At 47.7% G+C, this 22848-nt stretch overlaps 1 long non-coding RNA gene across 1 annotated transcript; it reads left to right on the forward strand.

Annotated features, from left to right (window-relative positions):
- Nucleotides 1-419: 419 nt before the first annotated feature.
- LOC119971732 lies at nt 420-20365 on the forward strand. The gene is made up of 3 exons (XR_005461902.1): nt 420-556; nt 1003-1160; nt 19817-20365. It is a non-coding gene; the product is annotated as an uncharacterized LOC119971732 (long non-coding RNA).
- Nucleotides 20366-22848: the final 2483 nt, after the last annotated feature.

Genomic DNA, 22848 nt, shown 5'->3' on the forward strand with positions numbered 1-22848 from the left:
TAAAGCAAGGAAAGACTATCTCAAGTCACATGTTTCAACTGTCGAAGCATGTCATTTGAGTGGGATTGATACATAAAAGCATAATCATAGGTGATTTAAAAAGATTATCTGTGACATTCTGGATGCTTAATATTAACAAAGGAAAGTATTGAAAAGAACCGAGATTGAACAGCCCACATGTACCCCACAGAAATAGCTGTGGGAAGCATGACAGAAAAATTACATATTATATTTACAGTACATTTTAGGTAGCCCCAAGACTTGGAATGTTAATTATATGTTGGAACATTTTCTGTTGATAAACGAACTTATATTTTGAAAGGGTTAGTTATTATGATTGTCAATCTAGAAAATATAATTCGTATTGTGCGAGGATTATTTATAATCTTCGGAAAAGCTCAGAGAGAGTTTACTTCCAAAATGGTATGCTTAGCTTTGTGTGCGCAGAGGGTTTTGGAGGCTTGGGTGTAAACAACTGGAAGCAGGATTCAAACGTACAGCAATTATTCCTTGTTACAGGTGCTAGCACAGGCCAGCAAGAAGTGTGATTAGGAAGGTAAAGAGTCCTCCGTACTTAGACTCAGATGGCATAAGAATTCCAAACAAGACAAGCATTGAATCAGAGAAGAACAGTTGGATTTGCAGAGCCTACCCTTTACTTCCCCTGAGAAAACAGCAGTGGGCTCATCTCATTAATATAATCCTCAGAATATTAATGTAAATGATTCAGTTTATATAAGTGCTGAGAAAAATACAAGGGTGAGGAAGAAAAACATGTTCACTGAGTTTGCCCTCCTGAACATCTCTGAATTCTGCTCCTTCTGTCTTACTTTAAAGTAATGTTCAGGGTTTACCTTATTTCAGCCTGTTAGTATTTCAATGATTTCTTCGCTGGTTTATCATTCAAATGTCTCCCATCCAACTGTGAAATTTGATGAGTTTTTTCCCTTAGACTGGGAATAATTATTGTTGCTCTTTTTTATATCCTCACCTCCGTTATAGATTTTATTTGTCGTGGATTCTTTTTAAAAATTCAATCATGCGATGGGCGTCGCTCACCAGGCCAGCAATTGCACTTGAACTGAGCTATGACACTTCAAAGGACATTTAAGAGTCGACCACATTGCTGTGGATCTGGAGTCACATGCAGCCCACAGCAGGTAAGGACGGCAGATTTACTCCCTAAAAGGACATTTGTGAACCAGATGGGATTTTTACAACAATCAGCAATGGTCACCAAATGGGCCCTTAGGCCACAGCCCACCTGCCAAGGGAATGTAGCCCCTGGGATTGCAAAGCAGCAGAAAGCCAGTTAACATCTGCTTTATGTATGCATCCAAAAAGCCTCACACCACATATGCTAACAATCAAGGACATGTCCTTGCTCAATTTTTATGCTACCAGCTCCTTTCAGGCTAGTGCAATCAACCAATTTGCTACTCAATGATGCAACAGGAGACTGATGTATTATTTAGCAAGATGAAGACTTCCATCTTCTTTCCCATGGAAAAATAAAAGCTCCATGATGGAGCTGCCCTGTTTCATTACATTGTTTTGCTGGTTTTATTGGATGTTTGGTTTAGCTTCACAATGATCTCTGAGACATTGGAATGTTCAAACAACAACTGGTTTATTTTATACAACTGCACAGTGGTTAGCCCTGTTGCGTCACAGCTCCAGGGTCCGAGGTTCGATTCCCGACTTGGGTCACTGTCTGTGTGGAGTCTACAAATTCTTCCAATATCTGCGTGGGTTTCCTCCGGGTGCTCCGGTTTACTCACATAAGTCCCGAAAGACGTGTTGTTAGGTAATTTGGACATTCTGAATTCTCCCTCTGTGTACCTAAATAGGAGCCGGGATGAGGAAACTAGGGGCTTTTCACAGTAACTTCATTGCAGTGTTAAAGTAAGCCTACTTGTGACAATAAATATTATTATTATTATTATTATTAATCTGATTATATCCATGCTGAAGCCATGAACATTCTCACCCTCTCTTGTAGTCATGTGTTCTCCTACATCATCACTATGGAAGCCATTGGCTTTAGTTTATTTGGACTTTTAGAAGGCTTACGACAAGGTCCCACATAAGAGATTAGCACGTAAAATTAAAGCGAATGGGATTGGGGTAGTGTATTGAGATGGAATAGAAAACTGGTTGGCAGACAAGAAACAAAGAGCAGGAATAAACTTTTTTTTTCCCAAGTGGATGGCAGGGATGTCCTAGTGCCCCAGCTATTCACAACATTTATTAATGATTTAGATGAGGGAACTGAATGTAACCAAATTTGGAGATGACACAAAGCTGGTGGGTGAGGGTGAGCTGCGAGGAAAATGCAGAGATACTTCAGCCAGATTCGGACGACTTGAGTGAGTGGGCAAATGCATAGCAGATGCAGTATGATGTGGATACATGTGCGGTTATCCACATTGGTAGCAAAAACAGGAAGGTAGATTATTAAACAGATGGTTATAGTTTGAGAGAGGGGAATGTGCAATGAGACCTGCACGGCCTTGTACACCAGTCACTGAAAGTAAGAATGCAGGTGACGCAGGCGGTGAAGAAGGCAAATGGTATGCTGGCCTTCATAGCGATCAAGAGCAGCGGTGTTTTGCTGCAGTTATACAGGGTCTTGGTGAGATCACACCTGGAATATTGTGTGCAGTTTTGATCTCCTCTCCTGTGGAAGCCTGGTCTTGTTCTGCAGGGAATGCAGTGAGAGTTTACCAGACTGATTTCTGGGATGGCAGTACTGATGTATGAGGAGAGATTGTGTTAGGATTGTATTCACTGGAGTTCAGAGGAATGAGGGAGGATTTCATAGAAACCTATAAAATTCTAACAGGACGAGACAGGGTAGATGTTCCAGGCAGGAAGGATGTTCCTAACGGTGGGGGAGCCCAGATCCAGGGGCCACAGTCTGAGGATAGGGGATAAACCTTTTAGGACTGAGATGAGGAGAAAGTTCTTCACCCAGAGAGCGGGGAGCCTGTGGAATTTTCTACCACAGAAAGAAATTGAGGCCAAAACACTGCATGATAGATGATCCGCTGCCCTCCACCCATAGCAGATTCCCCAATCCAGCGGAGAATCGAGCGTCAGCCTAAAAATGGGATTGGCGCCAATGCTCTGGACTCCCACCGCTTGCCACACGGCCCACACCGAGAAGATGCAAATGGGTCAATTGCGCCCATTTAGATCCAATTAGTGGGCTGGATGCCCAATTCTCCAGCCCCCTGTGGTGCTGCTGGGCTCTCAACCAGGATTCATTTCTGAATTGGTGCAGGCATTTCAAGCATGATGCAATGGACCCAATGGTGGGTCAAGGGGTCGTAAAATTATGGAAATACCTTAAATTTCATCAGGACACCCTCCCCGCCACCGCCCCCCCCCCTCCCCCCCCTCCCCACCAACACCTCAAATCCTGATTGACAGTTTCATTTCTCCAAAGACAGCTGCTTGGTGGATTGCCGATTTATCTTTCCCTTCATGCTTGAAGGTATCTCCATAACCCTGGTTTGATGCTAACCACAATGTTTATAAACACTCTTGCTATGAGGCAGTAAATTGCAGGCAGTAAAGAAGGCAAATGGTATGTTGGCCTTCATAGCGAGAGGACTTAAGTATAAGAATAGGGAAGTTTTACTGCAAATTGATGGGGCATTGGTGAGGCCACATCTGGAGGTTTGTGTGCCGTTTTGGTGTCCTTATCTGAGGAAGGATGTCCTTGCTATGGAGGGTGTGCAGTGAAGATTTACCAGGCTGATTCCTGGGATGGCCAGATTGTCATATGAGAAGAGACTAAATCAATTAGGATTATATTCATCGGAGATTAGAAGAGTTAGAGAGACCACATAGAAACTTATAAAATTCTAACAGGATTAATTAGGGTAGATTCAGAAGGAATGTTCCTGATGGTGGAACTAAGGGTCATAGTCTGAGGTTGAGGGGTAAACCTTTAAGGACTGAGGTGAGGAGAAATTACATCACCCAGAGAGTGGTGAATCTGTGGAATTCATTACCACACAAAGTAGTTGAGGTGAAAATGTTGTTTAATTTGAAGAAGGAATTAGATATAGCTCTTGGGGCTAAAGGGATCAAGGGATATGGATGGAAAATGGGACTTGATGATAAACCATGACCAAAATGGATGGCGGAGCAGGCTCAAAGGGCTGATTGTCTCCTTCTGCTTCTATTTTCTATGTATGTTTCGATGATTGACAGTTCCTCACTGCATCAAAAACAACTAAATACTTTGACTTTGTCTTTTCACAGCAGGAAGCACATAACTACTTTTGTTGTAGTGAGGGCCTATCAGAACAAGAGTGTAAACCGTGAGGTTAGCATCAAAGCAGGGCATACAAGCATGAAGGGGAAAATCAATAAACAGTCCACCAAGCAGTTGTCTTTGGATAAATCAAACTGTCAATCACTGGCTAATGCAAAGTTTTGTTGTGTGAAATTGAATGGAAGATTTATATTTCAAAGGCTGTCAAGGAATTTTAAACTCTTTGAAATGTACTGGGCTTTTCCGAGGTACCCTCTGACACTTGTAATAGCTGTTACTTTAATCACCTTTGAGTGAGGCAGGAGATGTTAGGAAAGGGTAAGTGAAGATGCAGTGATTATTTACCCTACTGCCTACACTGCTCTTCTGCTTTCAGGCAGGGGTCTCTGATGTGGGTGGAGGGGGAGGGGGGGGGTGGGGTTCTGAGGAGGGTCTCAGTTGGGTTTTTGTTGGGGATCTCAGATGGAGGTCTGATGGAAGGCTTTGATTGGGGTCTTTGATGGGGAGATCAGATTGGGGAGTTGGGGGGATCTGATGGAGGTCTCAGATGGGGAGGTTTGATAGGGGGTCGGTGAGAATTTCATAGAATTTCATACAATTTGCAGTGCAGAAGGAGGCCATTCGGCCCATCGAGTCTACACCGGCTCTTGGAAAGAGCACCCTACCCAAGGTCAACACCTCCATCTTTTCCCCATAACCCAGTAACCCCACCCAACACTAAGGGCAATTTTGGACACTAAGGGCAATTTATCATGGCCAGTCCACCTAACCTGCACATCTTTGGACTGTGGGAGGAAACCGGAGCACCCGGAGGAAACCCACGCACACACGGGGAGGATTTGCAGACTCCACACAGACAGTGACCCAAGCTGGAATCGAACCTGGAAACCTGGAGCTGTGAAGCAATTGTGCTATTCACAATGCTACCGTGCTACCGTCATAGGTAGAGGGGGGAGTTTGGATCACTCTCATGTGTGCATGCTGTGGGGGGGGGGGGGGGGGGGGGTATATGTGACCCATTATTCTCATGGTGGTGGGGAAAGAGGATGCCTCTACTTGATAGCATAGGGGGTGAACAGGATTTGCATTGTTGGGGGAGTGGGCCAGCTGCCGGATCTTGTTCTCAAGCCTCCCACTCAAAATGGAGGCACAATACTGAGATTTTGAAAGAATTCTGTGATCGCTTCTTCATGGATACATTTGTATGGAAAAAGAGAGGGGATTGCTCCTAGGCACCATTCCTAATACCAGCAGAGACCAGGAGAGATTCGACTCCAGTGCGAGCATTTAGTCTCCAGAATGGAGAATCCAGCCCTCGATTTCTCAAGAAGGAGCTTTTATTGCTCTTGGGCTAAAGGGATCAAATGATATGTGGGAAAGCAGGAATAGGTTACTGAGTTGGATGATCAGCCATGATCATAATGAATTGGCGAAGCAGGCTCGAAAGGCTGAATGGCCTCCTCGTGTTCTTCTTTGCTATGTTTCTATGTCTTGGTTTCCCTCAAAATCCAAAAGACATCTTTTATCAAAAAGTTCACTTTATCCAAACGCAGCAAAAGCAGTCATCGTGTGGCTTGGTTCCATGCCCAGTTTTTGACTTCTTTGACTACTCACATCTTTGATGACCAATTTTGGTGGATGGATAGGTCCAGCTGTACTGGAAGGTTATCCCTTTTTCATGAATGTAGTATTTGAACAGAGTATTCTGTCACCAGATTTTCATTTTCCACTTTCAAAGTAACACCACAGAATGATGAGTGAACACTCTCATCCTCGTGTTTCCCCTGGTCTCATCTTTTCACTGAATTTATCGTGGGTGAGTTGACTTCCCACTCCTGCATGTCCTCCTGTAAAACAGCCGGACTAAGAGTGTCATTAAGTCAGTGTTGAAGGCACAATCCAGATCTTCATTACAGTTGGATAGTTTCTGAAGTCACCTTTGGTTCTTTCTGATTGACGTCTTTCATTTTCCTGATAAGATTTAGGTCTGTACAAGCTCTTCCAATTAAAAGAGAGATTTTCTGGGAACATAGGAACAGGAGTAGGTAATTGAACTGTTGAGCCTGCTCCGCCATTTAACATAATCATTGCTGATCAGACGCTTCAATGCCTTTTACACCCATTATCACCGTAACCCTTTACGTCATTGTTAATCAGGAATCTATCAATCTTTGCTTTAAACTTACTCAATGACTGAGCTTCCACAGTCCTCTGGGGCAGAGAATTCCAAAGATTTACAACCCTCCGTGTAAAGAGATTTCCCCTCATCTGGGACCTAAGCGGCATCACCCGTAATTTGAAATTGTGCCCCCTTATTTCTAGACTCCCCAACCTGCATCTACCCTGTCTATTCCTTTAAGTATTTTTTGGGTTTCAATTAGATCATTTAACATTCTTTAAACTCTAGAGAATGCAGGGCCGTTTTTCTCAATCTCTGCATAAGACAGTCCCGCCATCCCCGGAACAAGTCTAGTGAACCTCCGTTGCACTCCCTCTATGGCAATAATATCCTTTCTGAGCTAAGGGGACCAAAATTGCACACAGCACTCCAGGTGTGGTCTAACCAAGCTCCTGTACAGTTGAAGCAAGACCTCACTACTCCTATATTCAAATCCTCTACTGATAAAGGCCAGCATTCTATTAACCTCCCGAATAGCTGATTCTGTAGACATGCAATGTTCCCAATGTCTGTTTCCTCTTATACTGGAGTGTTGCCTGCAACTTTCCCTTGACTTTTAGTTCAGTCCCTCCTGGACCATATAGCCAGGTTTCTGTTGGCCCCAGACCATACGTTGGTATCCATGGTTTGTTGTCTGATTAAATTAGATACATGAGTGAGTGTAATGGTTTTAATTTGGTGATATGTCTGTTGGGAGCGGGGTCTTGTGGCACTCTGGTAGCATCCTTAATTCTTGGCCAGAACCTGAGATCCTCTGAAATTCTTAGTATTTATTCAATTTCACAGTGCAGTTCCTTGAACGAACCTTTGATAGACAGCTTAATGGTTTAAATACTGCTGCCAGGAGGTTTATTATTAGGACAAGAGTCCTAATCCACCTGTTGATAAAGCACAATGAATATGACTGTTCCTTGGGCCTGTGAAGACAAGGGTTGTCACAAGCTTAGCCCAATTTAGCTCAATTAATAACTGATTGAAATTATCCTACTGCATTACTGAGGGCTAGAAATTTAGTTTCCATTTGACTGGGACGATGGGACACGAGTGCTTATTTTTCAGAATTCTCTTCTCCTAATGTAACATTACTGCAAAAGGTATTAATTGTTTCAAGAATGGATAATTTCAGAATACAATTTATATCATAACCTACCAGGGATAAATCCATGAACAAGTTGAAACCTACCATTGGATAAAAATAAAATCTTCCATATTTATCCATGGAGTAATACATTTCGAACCTTAGTTTAATTTTATCAAAGTGATTATGCCTGTAGAAGCTATTAACCATTGTCACATCAAGAGAGTTATATATTCCAGTGGGTTTACTGGGACGCTAGCAAGATTGTACATTTTATAGTAGTACTTATTCTTGGTTTATGTGTAAAATAAATCCTTTAGTAAATACAATAGGCACAAGTCAAATTAATTCTGATTAACAGTGGCTTAGTGGTAGCGTATGCACTTCTGAGTCAGAATATTTTGGGTTCAAAGTCCATCCCAGAGATTTGAGCAAATATTTCAGTCCAACACTTTTGTGTAGCACTGAGAGAGTGCTGCATGGTGGGAAGTGCCAGCACACAGATTCAATGTTAAACAGGGAGAAATGTTACTTTCTCATTTCAGCTTGTAATTTCCTTTCATCCATCACGGACTGAGGGGAAGGGGAATTGTAAAGACCCCCTTGGGTCGTGTGGCTCACATTGAATCTACAGTGAATGTTAAATGTATCACAATTGTATTGAAGCACCGCAGAATGCAACATGATCTATGCAGAAAATCTGCATATTGTTGCATTGTGATGGCCATTTTGAAATATTTGTAACGTTCTTTCAGATATTTTATCAATAAAGTATATTTTTGCAAAGAAGAAAGCTCAGCTTTTAATTGAGAATAACAGAGTGGCAGAGAAGTTTTGATTTAGTTTGCACAAAGAAAGGTATAAGGAGGGCTCCAGGGATATCTGAGAAGAGCCTCTGTTCGGTTTTGTAAGGACCCTTCCTGTTGATTCTCTTATTTCCCATTTCTTTTATTTTTCCGGTATCATTTTTGATTCATGGATATTTAATGGACGTAAACCTTTAAGTCGAGCAAAGAAAGCGAGGAACTCAAAAGTTGAAAAATAGTGCACTGTGCTAGCTTTTTGAACAGCAGAACTCAGACTTTTTGGCACCCGAGAGATTGGAGGGACTCGGTTCGATTGGTTGCCTGGTGGGCAATGAATTGGCCAAAAGGCCTTACTCTGCCCAGCAACAGGCGGTTATTGGGTCTTACCCAAGTGAAATGGTTTTCAGGGAACCAAGGAAAGGACAGTCAGATCCTGGCCTCAGAGAACAAGCTGTGAGAATATCTCTCTCTCTCTCCAGAAAAGCTGCATATTTGCTGTCTTTCGTAACCTACAGAGAACCTGAATGAATCTACAGTGAAAACCATTACAGACTGAATGCAGAAACCTTAAAGGAAGGTGTGCCAGAAGACAAGCATCTGAAATCAAGACTCTTATCCTTTTTACTTTCAGCAATATTGTAACACCTCTCATTTCCCCTCTGAGTTTGTTTGTCTGTTTTGTGTGTGTGTGTGTGTGTAGAGGGTGGAGGTGAGTTAAAGGGGGGAAGGTTAGGAACTGGATAATAGTTAACCAGTTGGATTTGTTGCATATTGAATTATAGTTATTATTATTTAAAAAATGAATCGTGTTTAAATTTACAAACCTGGTGATTGTAGTTATTGGACAGCCAAGGGGCAAAGACTTTGGGTGTTTTCCCAAGAATTATTTATTAATTTCAATTGTGCTGTAACTCTGGGACAAGTGGGGCTGGAATTGACGACACACTAGACCACGGGGCCGTAACAGTATAAATATCGAAAATGAAAGTTAATAGAACAGAAGTAGAAATGTCACCCGCTCCACACAATCTAAACCTGACAACAACAAAACAATGGGGGGATAAAAGATAGCAAATGGGCTGACATAATTTTCAAAACATTTTAAATTAGAATTTTAAATTATCAAGAAGAGAAAGGAACAAGCCAGGAGAAAATAGATCTATAACCGTAACTGACACCAAGCCTTTGAAGGAAAAAAGGGTAAAACATGATGCTTCCCTGTCAGTACGGAAGCTCATGAGGTTCAAGTGTGGATTGAAGATATGCTTATGCCGAGCCAGGCTTGGGAAAGAATTGCGCATGGTGAGGAAAGGGATTGCAGGGTAGGTTTTGGGGGAGGGTTGGCAGTGAAGTTAAGGGTGGTGCGCAATTGAGTCGGGGGGAGTTGTGGTGCGGGTTGCCAGGTCAGTGGAGGTGGGGGTTTGTAGGGGTGGGCTGCTGATGGGCTGTTGATTTGAAGTGAGCAGTCAGGTAGGGGGTTGTGGTGAGGGGCATGGAGGATATGGATGGGGGTTGGTAGGTTGAGTTAACTTGCTAGTAACTGAGTTACACCAGAGATTCAACAGTGCAACAATTCCCCAGGTAAATAGCGCAGTTAGCCCATGTCCCCGACACTGAGATCAGTGTAAGAGACATTTGTGGAGAGTCTCAGTCAGCATAATTCAGCTGACCACATATTTGAATTTCCCTGGTAATTACAGTGCATGTATGGATGTCAGGACTACTATGCTGATGGATCAAAACCCTGAATTATGAATGGACATATTGAACTTTTGTAAATACGCAAGGGGTTAATGTAAATACATGTAGCCTACATAGACACTAGAGGGAGCACCAGAGACATGACACACAGACATTCAGCCAATAGGTCAGTAAGATAGGACACGACCAATGGGCATTCACGACACACACCAGAGGTCACACTACCACAGGGGGGCATTACACCAACCCATATATAAGGACACAGCACACATGATCGACGGAGGAGTGCAGAATTTCAGAGGCATGGAGGCTACGGGCCTGCCTGCCTGGTTAAGGGTGGCGGCCAAAGCGACGTCTGATGCATCGCTCTCTTCTTGGAACGGTAACGTATCGTCGAACGCGTGCATCACGGCTGTGGCGATGTCGGCCTTGATACGGTTGAAGGCCCGGTGAGCCTTGGCCGTCAGTGGGAAAGCGGTGGATTGAATGAGTGGGAGGGCCTTGACCACATAGTTTGGGACCCACTGTGCATAGTACGAAAAGAACCCCAGGCATCGTTTGAGGGCCTTGGGGCAGTGAGGGAGGGGGAGTTCCATGACGGGGCGCAAGTGATTGGGGCCGGGCCCCAGAACTTCTTTCTGGACCACATAGCCGAGGATGGCTAATCCGTCCATGCTAAACACACACTTCTCCTTGTTGTAGGTTATGTTAAGGAGTTTGGTGGTGTGAAGGAATTTGTAAAGGTTAGCGTCATGGTCCTGCTGGTCGTGGCCGCAGATGGTGACGTTATCCAGGTATGGGAAGGTAGCCCGCCGTCCGTACTGGTCAACTGTTCAGTCCATATCCTGTTGGAAGACCGAGACCACTTTAGTGACGCCTAAGGGAACCCTAAGGAAATGGTAAAGGCGGCCACCCTCTTCAAATGCGGTGTACTGGCGGTCCACCTTGCGAATGGGGAGCTGGTGCTAGGCAGATTTCAGGTCCACTGTCGAGAAAACCTGGTACTGTGCAATCTGATTAATCATATCAGAAATGCATGGGAGGGGGTACGCATCAAGCTGTGTGTACCGATTGATGGTCTGACTGTAGTCAACGACCATCCTGTTTTTCTCCCCAGTTTTTATCACTACCACTTGGGCTCTCCAGGGGCTGTTGCTGGCCTCGATAATACCTTCCCGTAGCAGCCGCTGGACTTCAGACCTGATGAAGGTCCTGTCCTGGGCACTGTACTGTCTGCTCCTGGTGGTGACGGGTTTGCAATCCGGGGTGAGGTTCGCAAACAGGGAAGGTGGGTCGACCTTAAGGTTTGTGAGACCGCAGATTGTAAGGGGTGGTAGGGGCCCACCAAATTTCAAGGTTAGGCTCTGGAGGTTGCGCTGGATGTCCAGGCCGAGTAGCAAGGCAGTGCAGAGGTTGGGGAGGACATAGAGGTGGAAGCCGCTGAACTCTATGCCCTGGATGATGAGGGTGGCAGTACAGTACCCCCGGAGTGGGATCCGGAGGCCAGGGAGATTCTCTGGTTGGTGGGGTGGACCGTGAGGGAGCAGCGCCTCACCGTATCGGGTGGATGAAGCTCTCAGTGCTCCTGGAGTCCAGAAGGCAGGAAACCTTGTGCCCGTCGATCTTCACCATCATCGACGCGGTCGCGAGGTTGTGCGGTCGTCTCTGGTCGATTGTAACGGAGGCCAGGCGTTGCTGGTCGGCGGCGGTTGCAGGCGGTGAGCGGCCCGATGAGGTGTCCGACGAGCAGGGATCCTGAGGCGGGGAAGATGGGGGTGCCCACGGGTCGCACGTATCCTGGGGCGAGAAAGATGGTGGCGCCCACGGGCCGCATGTGTGAGGCGAGAAAGATGGCGAGTAAGATGGCGGCACCCACGGGCCGCACGTGTTGTGAGGTGAGCAAGATGGCGGCGCCCATGGGCCACACGTCGCCTGCGCTGGTTTCACATGGGGGGCGCCGGGGCAATGGCGGCGACGGAGCAGGCCTGGCACACAGCAGCAAAATGTTCTTTCTTACCGCAGGCCTTCCAGAGCGCATTCCGTGCCTGGCAGCGTTGTCGGGGTGCTTTGACTGTCCGCAGAAGTAGCACTTGGGACCCCCGGGGTTGTGTGGTTGCCGCGCGGCACAGGCCTGGCTTTGGCTGGGGGCGGTCGCTGACGGGGTGCACAGTAGGGCGTTCGCTGGCGGGGCCCACAATGTCCAGGATGGGTGGGCCGCCCGGTCGGGGGTATACGCTTGAATATTGCGCGAGGCAACCGTGAGCGAGAGCACTAGTTTCTTGGTCGCCGCGAGGTTGAGGGTAGCCCCTTCTAAGAGTTGCTGGTGGATGTAGGCCGACTCTATGCCTGTAATGAACGTCTCTCTAAGTAGCAGGTCCGAATGTTCAGAGGCCGAGACGGCCTGGCAATCGCAGTCTCTCACTAGGAGTTGCAGGGAACGGCAGAAATCCTCCACAGACTCACCGGGGACTTGATGCCACGTGGCGAGGAGGTGCCTGGCATAGATCTTGTTGGTCTGCTGCGTGTAGTTCTCCTTCAGTTGCGCCATGGCGTCAGCATATATCAGCATGTCCCGGATGAGGGGGAAGATGTCCGAGCTCAGGCTCGTGTAGAGGATCTGGAGCTTCTGTGCCTCTGAGGGTGGGTCTTTAGGACTGGTATCAATGAGTTCTTCACACTTTGGCTGAACAACATGTGGAATAAAATTCCAGAGGGAATATTGGGACTGAGTGGTCCTGGCGGAACCAAATCTTTTTAAAAGTAAATTTAGAGTACCCAATTCATTTTTTCCAATTAAGGGGCAATTTAGCGTGGTCAATCCACCTACCCTGCACATCTTTGGGTTGTGGGGGCGAAACCCACGCAACCACGGGGAGAATGTGCAAACTTCACACGGACAGTGACCCAGAGCAGGGATCGAACATGGGACCTCGGCGCTGTGAGGCAGCAGTGCTACTCACTGTGCCACCGTGCTGCCCCTGGCAGAACCAAACCTGAGAATCAATGAACAGGTTGTTAGCGTTGTCAGTGACACCTTTCATCACTTTGTTGATGATCGAGAGTAAGCTAATGGGCCAGTAATTGGTCAGATTCCTTCAGTGCAGCATCATATGAAGCATGACTTGCTAGCTCATTGTGAAATGGAAAAGTAGTTTCAATTTAGGTCATCAATTAATGCTGGGAGATAAAATAAGCCAACTGTGGTGAATTATAAATACTAATAATCCACACTGTATTGTACAACATGTGTTGAGCCTGTATATTGTATTGGATCACCTGTAGTTGTGCGGCACTACTCATAGGGGGAGATGAGGAGCTTGTACTGGGCTCCACACTTGGCTCCGCCCATGGCCCCTCCCCTTAACCGGATGTATAAAGGTTGATGCTGAGAGCCTGCCTGCCAGTTCATCTGGAGTTCATCTCGTCACAGGCAGGCTCTGTTGTAAGATGATTAAAACCACTGTTCACTTCTAACCACATGTCACGTGAATTGATGGTCTCATCAATTTAATCGTCTTAAGAAACAGTAAGGAACGACTATGGAATCAGCCTTCAAACCTGATCGACTGGAACTCGACCCACAGGATGCAGAGGCGAAAGAAATCTTTTCACACTGGCTCCGATGTTTTAAGGTCTACCTGGCTGAAGTAAGCACCACAGAAACGACGGAGGAACAGAAACTCAGCCTACTGCATGCAAGGGTGAGCCACCGTATATCTACTCAGTTAAATTGTACCGGCTCATATACAGAGGCCCTGGCCCTACTCGACAGAATGTACGTGAGGCCCGTCAATGACGTCTACGCACGCCACGTTTTTACTACTCGCCGCCATCGCCCCACAGAATCGCTAGAAGAATTTCTAAGAGACTTAAAAGCCTTATCCCGGGACTGTAATTACCAGGCTGTAAATGCTGCTGAACATAGGGAACTTGCTGTCCGCGATGTCTTTGTTGCAGGCCTCAGATCCAATTACATGCGCCAGCGACTGCTTGAGAAGGGGGCCAAAAATTTAGAAGACTCTGTTGAACTCGCTACTACTATGGAGGTCTCGTTTTGCAGCTTCACCTCGTTCCCTGCGGACTCCGCGACCCCGTCATGGGCCCCCGACCAGCGACTGCCCCAGGCCTGCGCCGCGCGCCCACCCAGCCACTATGCTGCCCCAGCCTGCCACTTTTGTGGCCAGCCACAGCACCCGCGGCAGCACTGCCCGGCCCGCAGCGCGACCTGCAGCAGCTGCGGTCGCAAAGGACACTATGCCAGAGTGTGTCTGCCGAAGAAAGCCCCAGCCCTTAACCCTCCCGCTGCTCAAAGCACTCGTTCTCTGAATTTGCGGGCCCGCAGGCCCCGTAACGCTGTGGCCTATACCTCGACTCCGCCCCCACCCACCACGTGCGACCCATGAGGGCCGCCTTCTTGGCGGACCCCCACCACGCGGCCAACCACGTGTGACTCATGGGGCCGCCATCTTGGACACCATCTTCCTCGCCGCCCGCCACATGTGATCCATAGGAGCGGCCATCTTGGGCTCCATCCTCTCCAAATTCAGAAAATCTGATCGAAGACTGCGACCTCAGCGGCATTCACCACGGGGCCACCCCAACACAGCGGACTGAGCCGCCGACTACCAGTAACTCGGCGCAGTCACATTGGACCAGTCGTGTCCAAAACACCTCCGCAACTCAATGACGACCGTTCAAGTCAACGGATAGAGTACACCGTGCCGCTTCGACTCCGGGAGCACCGAGAGCTTCGTACACCCAGATCTGGGGAACTACCACGGGGGCTTCGCTCCCGGCATGGTTGAACACACCGGGCCCAGTACTCCTCCGGAAGCACGTCAGGGCACACAAAACTGACCCACTCGTAGAAAACGTGCTTCTGCTACACTCGAACCCCCAATACGCCTTCATAGAGTACCCTGAAGGCCGTCAGGACACCGTATCCCTCCGGGACCTAGCGCCTGCAGGATCAAACCCCACCACTACCACCGCCGAGGTACCCCTCACGCTACATCCCACCCAACTCACCGCGCCCCACACCCCCGCAGCTACCAGTTCGCTACACATGTTCCGCGCGCCCACACCCGCGAGCTTCCAGTACCCCCACTCCCCAGTCGAACCAGATGGGTACAAAGCTCAGACAGAATCACCCCCAGAGTCCGCCATCGTACACCAACCGACCGTGATCATCCAGCCACCAGAAGGGGCTGCAACCCCGGTGCTCCACCGATCACAACGGACAACTCGACCACCGGACAGACTCAATCTGTAAACCATCACCCCCGCCGGACTTGATTTTTTTTACAGGGGGTGAACGTGGTGAATTATAAATACTAATAATCCACACTGTATTGTACAACATGTGTTGAGCCTGTATATTGTATTGGATCACGTGTAGTTGCGCCGCTCTACCCATAGGGGGAGATGAGGAGCTTGTACTGAGCTCCACTCTTGGCTCCGCCCACGGCTCCACCCACGGCTCCTCCCCTTATCCGGATGTATAAAGGTTGATGCTGAGAGCCTGCTTGCCAGTTCATCTGGAGTTCATCTCGACACAGGCAGGCTGTTGTCAGACGATTAAAACCACTGTTCACTTCTAACCACGTGTCGCGTGAATTGATGGTCTCATCACCAACTATCATTCACAGGTGTATTTTGCAGCTGCACTCTCAGTGCCTGGCAGCCCTGCATGTTCCTGGTTATATAGGCAGTAAGTAGAAGAACATGAATCAGTGTAAAGCTAGAAAAGACCTAGGAATAATGGGCGGGATTCTCCCCTACCCGGCGTGACGGGGGGTCCCGGCGTAGGGGAATGGCGCCAACCACTCCGGGGTCGGGCCTCCCCAAAGGTGGGGAATTCGGCGCACTTTGGGGGCTAGCCCCGCGCCGGACCGGTTGGCACCAGAAGACTGGCACAAAAAACCGGCGCCAGCGGCCTTTCAGGCCTGCCGCCCGGCAGCGGGGCTGGCCGAAAGGCTTTCGCCGGTCAGCGCATGCGCCGGCGGTGACGTCAGCGGCCAGCTGCCGCTGATGTCACCACCGGCGCATGTGCGATGTGGGCTTCTCTTCCGCTTCCGCCATGGCCTCTGCCATGGCGGCCACGGAGGAGAAAGAGTGCACCCAGGGCACTGGCCCGGAGTCTGAGCGGTGGGCCCCGATCGCAGGCCTGGCCACCGTGGGTGCACCCCCCGGGGTCCGATCGCCCCGCGCCCCCCCCAGGACCCCGGGGGCCCGGTCACGGCGCCGATCCCGCCGCCACCAAAGGTGGTTCAAACCTCGGCGGCGGGAGAGGCCTCCCAGTGGCGGGACTTCGGCCCATCTGGGCCGGAGAATCGCCGCAGGGGCCTCGCCGATCGGAGTGGCATGATTCCCGCCCCCGCCAATTCCCGGGTGGCGGAGAATCTGTGCCACGGCGGGGACGGGATTTTTGCCGGAACCAGGCAATTCTCCAACCCTGCTGGGGGTCGGAGAATTTCGCCCAATGTCTTTAAATGGGAGCATTCTACACCTATCCCACAATTCATTGGAAATCTGTGTTATACACAAAAAGGGCAGGGATTGGACACATTAGTGCTCCAACAGAAAGGTAGTTCAAGTAAGACAGGCAGTGGAAAGTTTTTCACTGCTTTGTTCTGGTAAATTTCATGGTTTCATCTTGTTAAACATCGGCGTTACCTCTGCATATCTGTAGCTCTACCAACCTGTGCCTAAGAACGCTAGACTTGGGTCAGTGGGATGTATCCCTCTGAGTGAGGTTACTCAGCATAGAGCAAACATACGTTGTGCAGGAGGTCCAGAGGCTTATTCGTGGCAATGTGTCAACATGCATGTTCGAAACCCAATTAAGGAAAATCAAAACCTAATCCATTAGAAATATAAAAGCAGCTGCCAGCGCCTTTATTTCTACTGGGTCAGTTGGATGAGGAAACAAGTTGAGTGATTGCAAATGCATGTTGTGGTAAGAATATGGTTTCAACATAAGCCCTCTACTGGCAATGGTGGATAAAATAAACCATCTGTCTTGCAGGCAAGAGTTTCTCAGCTTCCTTGTTCCAGTTCTGCACTGTATGTTTATCGAGGAGAGTGGTAATATGGACTACCACACCCGCCCTCAGTCTTTCTTTAATGCAAGAAAAACTGGTTGAATTGATTCCTTTTAAAACATAAATCAATTTGGACCGGGTAAAGAGATCTGCTTGGGAAGGGATCCTTTTTAAATGAATCTGATTGTGACTAGTCGAGGGGATTGTATAAAGAAAGGAAGTAATTCATCCTCCTTCTCTCTCATGTCAAGGTAGTTCCCACAGAGGGAACGAAATTGGGGGACCTCACCCAGGGACTGGTCATAACAGAACTACCTTCGGCTCCTAAAGCACAACAGCTATGGACATCTCAGCATACCGCTGTTGGCATTGGAAAAACTGGCGCATTGATCTTTAAAGGTTCGAGTGCAAGTAGAAATTGTCATGGTGGCACAGTGGTTAGCACTCCTACTTCACAGCACCAGAGGCCCGGGTTCGATTCCAGCCTTAATGACTCTGTGGAATTTGCATGTTCTTCCGTGCCTGCGTGGGTTTCCTCCGGTTGCTCCAGTTTCCTCCCATAGCCCAAAAATGTGCAGGTTTAGTGGATTAGCCATGCTAAAATTGCCCCTTAGTAATGTGCAGGGGCGGTGGGGTTACAAGGATAGGCCGAGGGAGTGGGCCTCAGTGTGGGGCTCTTTCAGAGGGTCTATGCAGACTTGATGGACCGAATGGCCTCCTTCTGCAGTGTAGGGATTCTATAATCTATATATATAGTGATGATGAATGTAAAAGTTGAAGTGACATTCAATTCTCCCCGAGTTATTTTCATATTTACACATTGGCTTTAACATCTAGAATCATAGAATTTCCTTTGCAGAAGGAGGCCATTCAGCCCATCGAGTTTGCACCGGTCCTTGGAAGAGCACCCCATTTAAGCCCACATTTCCAACCTATCCCCGTAACCCAGTAACCCACTAACCTTTTTTGGACACTCAGGGCAATTTAGCATGGCCAATCCACCTAACCTCCATATCTCTGGACTGTGGGAGGAAACCAGGGTGCCCGGAGGAAACCCACGCAGACATGGGGAGAACGTGCAGACTTTGCACAGATAGTGACCGAAGCCGGGAATCGAACCTGGGACCTTGGAGCTGTGAAGCAACTGTGCTAACCACTGTGCTACCGTGCTGAAATCTATTCAAAGGAGCAGTAAAGTTACGTTCAGGTGAAACATATAACGTGCACAGTTTGGTCAGTTAATAACACACACGTGTTTACATTGGTCTTCCCAGATTAGGTCTATGTCTGACAAGCACTTGGGGGGAAAAAAAGTAATTAAACACCAAACTGGTATTGTGTATCTGAAGGCCAGGATCAACTTTAAAAGTTATTTCCCTGACAAGATCCTATAGGAAGGAACTAATGCATTATTCCTTTGCAATTTTCATATGAGGCTCAATGCACAAAACCCATGTCCAAGTGCATGAACAAAATGCAATATTGTAAATTTAAGAGGGAGTCAACATCCAGCCTCCATTATGGAAATCTAAACTTTTTGTCAAATAGGTTTTGAATTTACTTAACTTTTTCCTTATTGATATTTGGGTTTTAGAAGAAAATCTTCAAAGGTCTGTGCTTTTGGTTGTTGAGCCATCAACTTGCTTATTTACCACTGAATTTCCCTTCATATCGTACAGTGTTTTGGCACCAAATTGAAGTGTGTTCAACAGCACATCGATGCACTCAGAAAAATAATTTGGAAGGTCGATTGGCACCCCATCGTAAACAGATCAAACAAAACACTGACAAGCAATGGGTCTGAGCACCTGGGCTACACGCTGTACTGGGTGTTCGGAGAATTTTTTGAACTTCACTATTTTAATATAGCCCATAGCTGATGCTTCCACCCACACTCTGCAGTGCTCCCACCCCACTTCCCTGCATTCCCATGCACTCTCCCACACTGCCACCCACACTCGACTAACATTAACATTTAACTAGACATCCAACATGTTTACTGCTGTACCTCTTTCATATCGAGATGCCACTGTTTTTTTTTAACAGATAGTTTCCACGGTCTTCATCCAAAACATGAGCCCGCCTTCTCTTTTCTGATGCTGACTCACCAGTTACATATTTCCAGAATTTTCTGTTTTTACTTCATTTTCCATACATTCTCCATTATTTTCAAAATTTAAACAAACTAATGAAATGAAGCACTCTGATTCTAAAACTGCACGTATATGCTGATTACATTCACTCATCATCTGCACTCTAAATAATTTAATGCCCCGTCGTGTCTGATCGTACATATTACTGTAATGAGTCATTAATGCACAGCCTTATGAGAAGTGTATGAATATCAATATTTCTAGATGATGTACAGAGTTCAAAGTCATTTGTTCAGAATTCTTTTATTCATATCTCGACTGATGAATCATCCATATCCAAGAGCACTTCAGATATCACTGAATCTGAGGAGGCGGTGAATGATGAGTGGCAGCACACGATGCTCTGGGCAGTCATTTGCCTTCTAAGGGGCCCAACAAAGTCTGATCTGTTAGATGGCCATTGAACTCAAAAGTGGTTACACTCAAGATGGGACCGGAGCTTGGCAATTCTCTGTGAGCAATTTCTCACAGATCTTCTTCCTACACCTTTTTAACCGTTCTAACCTTTTAAAACTCAATTCTAACTCTGATATAATCACTAACCACGTTCCTTCATGTTTACTTTCAGGCCTGGAGATTCCCCGACTTCCGAGGACTGACACACATGATCCAACTCGACCCAACCCTGCAGGACCCGAATCGCAACCTCACCCCGACCTTGACCTGGTAGTGGAAGAGGCCCAACCCCGCCTAGGACTTGTCCCCGCGTCCGGAGTGCCCAACCCGGCTCCCAAAGCGCCAACCCGGCAACCAAAGCACTCGGCCCGGCAACAGAAGCGCCCGACCCGGCACCCAGCCACTCGACCCGGCCCGGCCCAGACATCTCCTGTCCCACCAGGGGCCCTAACATCCTCGACCACTGCGACACAGCAATCAAATGTGCCTACCGCTCCATCCCCGATTTCGGAAAATCAGACCTCAAGATGGTCCTCCTTCTCCCAGCATACAAGCAGAAGCTTAAGCGGGAGGATTCAGTTAACAAGGTTGTGCAAAGAAGGCATAGTGGTGCAGTGGTTAGCACTGCTGCCTCATGCGCTGAGGACCCGGGTTCGATACCGGGCCCAGGTTACTCTCCATGTGGAGTTTGCACATTCTCCCCATGTCTGCGTGGGTCTCACCCCCACAACCCAAAAGATGTGCAGGGTGGGTGGATTGGCCACACTTAATTGCCTCTTAATTGGAAAAAAAATAATTGGGTACTCTAAATTTATTTTGGAAAAAAATAACAGTAACAAGGTAGTGCAATGCTGGTATGAGGCAGCGGAAGAGCTCCTACGTGACTGCTTGGAGTCAATGGACTGGTCCATATTCAAGAACTTTGCAGGTAACCTGGACGAGTATGCCACTACTGTCACAGACTTCATCAGGGGGTGCGTCAAGGACTGTGTGCCAAAGAAGGTAGTACTTGCATTCCCTAACTATGGTTTAACTGGGCGATCCACTCCCTACTGAAGTCCAGGTCTGAGGCATTCAAGGCGGGCGATTCCAGCCAATACAAGAACTCTTGGTATGACCTCCCCAAAGCCATCAGGGATGCCAAGAGACTATCGGACTAAGCTAGAGTTCCAGACTAAAAACACAAACTCTCGTCGGTTGTGGCAGGGCTTAAACAATATATAACGGGCTACAAAGCAAAGTGGGAGATTGCTGTATGCTCTGTCTCACAGAGTCATGGCTCACTTCTGCCTCACCGGACTGTGCCATGCAACCTGAAGGCTTCTCAGTTCACCGGATAGATCGCATTGCGCCCCTCCCCAATGAACTCAGTGCATTATATGCTCATTTTGAACAGGAAGACAACAAACCGATGTCACCTGCCTTAAAGCCTCGGACACACCCACACCTACCATCATAGTCTCAGACGTTCGATCGGCCTTCTCGAAAGTGAACCCATAGAAAGCAACGGGTCTTGACGGAGTCCCTGGTCGTGCGTTCAGATTCTGCACGGATGTATTTGCAGATATCTTTAACTTCTCCCTACTCCATTCAGAGGTTCCTACCTGCTTCAAGCTATCACATCGGTGCCAAAGAAGAACTCGGCAATGTGCCTCAATGACTACTGACTAATGGCCCTGATATCTATTATTATGCAGTGCTTTGAGAGGTTAGTCATGAAACAAATCAACTCCAATCTTCCAGATTGCCTTGATCCACTGCAATTCGCCTATCACCACCATCGGTCCACAGCAGATGCTGTCTCCCTGGCCTCACACTGGTTTAGGAAAGTGGGCAGCATAATCAAAGACCCCTCCCACCTGGGTTATTCTCTCTTCCAACCTCTTCCATCGGGTAGAGGATGCAAATGTTTGAGAACATGCACCAATAGATTCAAAAACAGCTTCTTACCTGCTTTTTACCAGACTCCTAAAAGGCCCTCTTACAGACTGAACTGATCTGATGGACTGAGCTGATCTTTCAATGCATCTTCTCTACAGTTATAGAACTATATACCATGGGCGGGATTCTCTGTTGGCCAACGGCAAAATCGGGGCCTGCGATCGGGCGAAGAATCGCTCCCACTGCTGAAATCGCAGTGGTCCACCTCCTTGAAAACGGCATAATTGCGACGCATGTATTTACAACTGTGTTTGCACCTCATTAGCAGGCCCACCTGCGAAGCTCCACCTCCAACAGGCTGAGTTCCTGACGGCGCGGTCGACATGTGCTTTCAACAGTCGTCAACCTGGAGTGGTGGCTGCAGAGGGAGAGAGAGAGCGTACGGACAGGCTCTAGCACCGCCATTTTTCGCCGACAGATGTGCCGCTGGCTGGGGGGCTTATGCCAGGGCTATGAGGACTAGTGGGGAGTGGCCAGGAGGTGGGTTGTGTGGTTGGGTTGGGCACGGATGCGGTCCAGCACAACCAGTGCCATCTTTTCGTCCACGATTGGTGTGTGTGTGAGGGGTGTACAGTCTACGCGGGGCTGCAGCTTGTCAGCCCTGCATGTGTCCATCACGGACCCGGCGATTCCTGAACTGTTTTTCATGTGTTCTGCAGGTGTTCCACACGGCGCCAACGCTAGTCACTCACCGGTAGCAGAATCGATGTGGGTGTGGCACCGATTTTTCTGACGTGGAACTCCAGGGATCCTCCGTTGGCATCAGGAATAGAGGATCCAGCCCCAAGTACTTCAACTGCTGTATATGTGTATGCATTATCATTATATATCCTTCTGTATTTATTGTATATCCTTTGTTTTTGTGTATGGAGCGATCTGTACCTCGGTACATGTGACAATAAATTTAAATCTAACTTGGTATGTGTGGTGGTATGATTTGCATAGCTGTCTGCCATTGGTGCAGAACACCGGCTTACCATTGGCCCTGGTCGGTCATGTGCCTCTCAACCGATTGGTTGAGACCAGTCATGCGACGGCTCTCCAATTGGACGAGAGGCTGAGTTAACCACGCCTCCATACCGAGGTATAAATAGTCAGAACGCCCGGCAGTCGGCCATTTACTGTAGTCGACTTCTAGCTTATTAAAGCCTAACTTTTTTACAGAAACTCGTCTCGCGTTCAATTGATGGTTCATCAGTATGTCCGCAGGGCCATCTTGAAAAAAAAATAAGATCATGCAAAAGGGTTCCAGAGGGTGAGCTG

This window comes from Scyliorhinus canicula, chromosome 9 (assembly GCF_902713615.1).
Source record: "Scyliorhinus canicula chromosome 9, sScyCan1.1, whole genome shotgun sequence".
Taxonomy (NCBI): Eukaryota; Metazoa; Chordata; class Chondrichthyes; order Carcharhiniformes; family Scyliorhinidae; genus Scyliorhinus; species Scyliorhinus canicula.